The 5,376-nt window shown below is 41.5% G+C and overlaps 1 pseudogene; it reads left to right on the top strand.

The window, feature by feature from the left end:
- The first annotated feature begins 3,381 nt into the window (after window positions 1-3,381).
- LOC111737659 lies at window positions 3,382-3,500 on the top strand (annotated as a pseudogene).
- Window positions 3,501-5,376: the final 1,876 nt, after the last annotated feature.

Below are 5,376 nucleotides of genomic sequence, written 5' to 3'. Positions count from 1 at the left end.
CAAAAAGGTTGGGGTCCATTTCTTTAATGTGATCCTGGACTTCTATAACCTACAAAATAGTTGTATCAGTTGGGATTCTCTTTGTTGCCAGGAATTCAAACTACCTTAAGGGGGAAAATAAATAACATAAATCTGGGAAATAGGGAGTGTTTCATTGGCTTATATAATTTATAAGCTCCAAGCTTATAAGAATACAAGCTCTAAGAAGGCAGGAGTCATATATCTTTTTCATTTCAGCATTCCTCAGTGTGGTGCATAGTGCCTGGTACTGTGGCAGACACACTCATTGGTGACCCCCGATGAGTCACACCCTTGTGTAATCCCTTCCCCTCGAGTGGGAGACAGAACTTCTGACTTGTTTCTAACCAGTGGCATATGGCAAACATGATGATGGTATCCCCTAGATTACGTTACATTGTGTAAGACTCTACCTTAACAAACCAAAGAAAGATTCTCCCTTGCCGGCTTTGAGGAAGAAGTAAGTTACCATGTGTTGAGAGTCTGTGAGTGAGCCACATGGCTAGGAGCTGAGGGCAGCCTCTAGGAGCTAAGAGTGGCTGATGGCTGGCGACCAGCATTAAAATGGGGTCTCAGTCATACAGCTACAAGGAAGCAATTTCTGCCAACAATCTGAATAAGTGGGGAAGATTTTTCCCCAGTAAGGCCTCCAGCTGAGAACACAGCCCAGGTGATACCTTGATTACAGTCCCATGAGACCCTGAGAAGTGGACCAACTAAGTCCAGATTCCTGACTCACAATAACTGAGATAATAAACTTGTGTTTATAATAAACACACCTCTAAGTTTGTGGTAATTTGTTGCACAGCCATAGGAAACAAAGAGTATTCAATAAAAGTTTGCTAAAAAGTGGAGAGATGAGAAAGGGAAGTAGAAAGGGAAGAAAATGGGAGATAGAAACAGTAAGTAGACAAGTCTGTTCAGGAAGATATTTGGCTTTAACACAACTGAATCCAGAACCTAAAAATATGTCAGTAAGACTGTTTCATTCTCTCTCATGTGTGTGTGTGAGGTGGGGAGGGTGCGGGGGAGGGTGGAGTAGATAGGACATGAATCTTTGGCTGCTGGTGACTATCTCTTTAGTAATTTCAGAGGGGGAAAACCAAGCCTTGCTGATAGTTCTGTTAGGTAAGCCCCAGAGAAGACTCTGGTCTGACCTGGTTGGTCATATCTGGTTTACTTGTATCCTCTCTGGAACACCAGAATGGGAGCTGCTCCTCTCCACCCAAACTACAAAGGATGTGTTTCTCACACCAGAGGTTTTGTAACTAGAGGGAAATAAACATGCTGGGCAGAAAAAAATGCTGTATGTGTTCATTGTGGGGAATAATAAACTATATCTCACAGGTAACTGGGAGTATCCATTGAGAATGCATATAATAGTCCTCAAAATAGCAGGTACCAGAGGTTTTTGTCTGTGTGGTTTACTATTGTACCTTTGCACCTGGGATACTTCCTGGGCACAGAATCAGGGCTGATATTTGGCAAATGGACAGGTCTGAAAGAGCGACATAGACAGGGGCCATATTCCAGTCAAAACTAATCAGTAGTCTTCCCCATTCACGGCCCAGCAAACTAGGTCTGACACATGTCATCCTCTCACCCCTATCTAATCTCCTTGAGTTGACAAGCCTTGAGGGAAATGGCATTATTCCAGAGGAAGCAGTCAGGAGCATAAATCCTAAGTTATGAATATGAGCCACAATTGTATCACTAAACTCAAGCCCTGTTTCCAGGAGAGTTCGATTAATATTTAATCAAGCCTTGTCAGTTATATAAAGTAAAGGGTAAATACAATTCCCCCGCCATGGGACTTCTCGTTCATAGTGGAACGCTGCATTTGCTAAACATACAACATCTTGCTTTATTAAACAGTTATGCCCAACGAGTCAATTGAACATCCCAGGGACAGATATACAAATAAAAGTCAGTGGAAGACTGGAAATTTTACTTTTTGCAATGTTTTACAATGATTTCTATTGACCAGAAATAGCAAAAAAGAACAAGAGAGGGGCAATGGGAGAGGAGAATAAAGTTCTAGGAGTCTCATGTGCCAGACCTTGCATCCTTAGGTATGAATCATGAGACGTGCAGTCTAGCAAGAGATACAGGCATCATTAAATAACAAACTACTCAAATTATAGCGATTACTGTTCCAAAAAGAAAGTACCCAAAGCTTCACACGCCAAAGTTCTGACACAGTCAGAGACGTCCTTCCTGATGGGGTGGAAATCTGAAAGGTAAATAGGATTTGGGCAGGTAAAGAGTTTGTGGCAGACCCTATTGGTTATCTACCCAGAAGTCATCCACTTTCCCTTTTCCTTGCTAACAGAACCCTTGTTTTGTTCAAGTATCTGGTAATGTACCTGTCACCTCCGGGAATGCGGGTCTAGGTCTTCTGGGACTCAATTCTGTCCACTGAAACATTAAGGAGAAATCTGCTAGGGAACATCTGAGAGCACATTTTCCTCCATGATTAAAAGGAGGCATATGAGGACCATCTTTCTGTCCCCCAAAGCCCCCTGCTCAGTGTTTCGAAGTGATGCTGAGAAGATGCAATGCCTAGAGCTACTGCAGCCACTGTCTAACTGAGGGGAAAGCCTAGAGAACTGCAACGATGACTGAACTGATACCCAAATGTTGAACTGCTGAGCCCATGCTAGAATATCTCCCTCTAGATTTCTTATTATGTGAGAAAATACCCTCCCATTTGTTCAAGATGATGTTACTTATAGCAGAACACACCCCCAACTGATTAAAATTCATACCACGACTGTCAGGATTTACAAAGGATTTTTATATCTATTACTAGGTAACAAACCTCAGCAAAACTTAGGGGCCTTAAATAACAATGATTTCATTGACTCACAATTCTGTAGGTCTAACGCCATGTAACAAATTACCACAAAATTTAGCAACTCAAAATAAATATAGATTTATTCTTTTACACAGGTTTTGTGAATCAGTAATTTGAGAGTGGGTTAGTTGGGTGGCTCTGGCTCAGAGTGGGCTTCTTCCTAGGGCTGGCTGAATATCTTTATGATACAGCAGCTGGCTTCTCCCAGAACAAGGAATCTGAGAGGGAGAAGTGAAAGCTGCAATGTCTTTTACGATCTAATCTTGAACGTCACATACTACCATTTCCACAATATCCTATCGGTGACACGGGCCAGTCCTGCTCATAAGAGGAGACTACACAATTGCATGAACACCAACAAGGGAGGACCAGTCAGTGGGAGCCATCTTGAAGACTGGCTTCTATCATCCAAACTCTAAATCTATTATCAGACAGGGTTCAATCAGAGAAGCCAAACCATTAGGAGATACACACGTGTGCATACACATACACATATTAAAGAGTTTGTCTATGGCCCTGCTACCCTGAACAAGCCCGATCCTGTCTGATCTCAGAAGCTAAGCAGGGTCGGGCCTGGTTAGTACTTGGATGGGAGACCACCTAGGAAGACCAGGTGCTGTAGGCATAAATAATAAAAAATAAGAGATTGTAAGCTGACAAGGTCCTTGCAGTCTGTGAGGTCAAACAAGGGTTGCCTCAATTAAAAATAAATAAATAAAATAAAGAGTTTATTATAGGGATTTGATCTGATGCAATTGTGGAAACTGCTTAAACAGTCTTTGTAAGGCTGTGGTCTTCATGCCTGAGGTTGGAGCTTTGAGTCCACAGGACTGGCTGTGGGGAAGAGAAGGTGGAAATAAAGTGGAAGAGAAGGAGGACAAGCTAGAACCTGTGAGCATGAGCCAGAACACTCACTGATCTCTCACTAGCCCCTACTTTGACGATGTGGGTGTTTTGTAGGGAAAGGTGGTGCCTCACTGTAATCTAAAACATATAGGAAAAGGAATTCTGGGAAACACTGTTGAGGTAGGCTGAGCTGACCTTTTCCAAAGCCACTGTAGTGGCTTACCCTTTAAAGAAGTAGGGCAGGGCAAAAAAAAAGCTTCTAGGGTACTGGAAATGTTCTGCTTATTTTATCTAGGTATTAGTTGCACAGCCATACTTAAATTTTATGAAGAATCAGAAAGTCGTATGCTTAGAATTTGGGCATGTTTCTGTATGTGTGTTATACTTCAATAAAATGTGTACATTAAAAACATTGATATGTGTTTTATGCAGAAGATTTAGGAAACCAAAAAGAAAAAAAAAAACATAATCTGAGCACTTAATATTATCATTATTGCTATTTTGACCTACCCCTAATCTGTAAGGATATCCATATACCTGTTACTCCCCAACCCACAAGTTATGTTTTATAACTGTTTTTTCCCCTTGCTTTAGAAATACCCCACAGACATTTTCCATGTCAAGCAATATTTTTTACAGCAGAATTTTAATGATGAGATAGAAGATTAATTAACAATAGATTTATACCTTTCAAGTAATCCTCTTTCAATTTTTGGTTATTAAAAATAATTATTTTGCTTGCTCCTTCTAAGCTATTATCAATAGATCCAACCCCAGACTATTTGCTCCTTTATTTCCAATGAGGGATACTAAGGCAAATATTGGGTTTTCAACAACGATCTCAGCTATCTGGTATATATTTTGGAGGATGGCCTAGTCTCCTTGGGCAGAAATAAATTATAGAAGGGAGCGGGCGTGGTGAATGTGGGTCTTTCAGAGACATCAGGCTGTCTCCTGGACTTCGTGTCTCCACACCCAAGCAGCCAGGCTCTGGGAATATTTCCTGTCTGGTTTCCACTGGAAGGAACCCTTCATCAAAAAACAGTATCCAGTAAAAATTGGATGGCTCTTTGCTCATCAGAGGAAAACAGAAACTGAAAAAAGACTCCTGAGATGAAAATTAGACATTTATAAAACACTGACTCCTTCACTGTTTACCAGACATTCAAAATGGATGTACTAGCGGTTTCCTGAAAGAAAAGAAAAGCTGGTTCATATACTAAAGCCCTAAAGGCTTTTGCCTCTGAGAAAAACAGCAGTGTTTTCTAGGCACCAGCACAACCCTCCATTAAGCTTGCCGTCCTGCTCCCTAACCTGAAGGACCTCGCCATACTGCTAAGATATAACATTGTAATCTGCCTCTTACATAATATTTCCTCACGGGAAAATGGCATAGAGTTATATATGAGTTATGTATTTTGATGGCATTTGGGGCATTATTGGATGATATTGTGGTCAGAGAGCACAGAAATACCTGAATCCTGCCTTGGCCCCCCAATCCCCCTCCTCCATGACCAAGAGACAATGATGAGTGAACACAAGGATCGACTTGGCTAGTACGGAGCTTGTGTCTCAAACTCCACTGCAAAGCATTTCACAGTGTACGGGGCTGGAACACAGAACATTGCCCCCGCATTTAGAAGCTTCTGTATCTT

Source organism: Pteropus vampyrus, unplaced genomic scaffold, assembly GCF_000151845.1.
Source record: "Pteropus vampyrus isolate Shadow unplaced genomic scaffold, Pvam_2.0 Scaffold29, whole genome shotgun sequence".
Taxonomy (NCBI): Eukaryota; Metazoa; Chordata; class Mammalia; order Chiroptera; family Pteropodidae; genus Pteropus; species Pteropus vampyrus.
The sequence above is the reverse complement of the archived record's forward strand: the minus strand, read 5'-3'. Positions and strand labels throughout refer to the sequence as shown.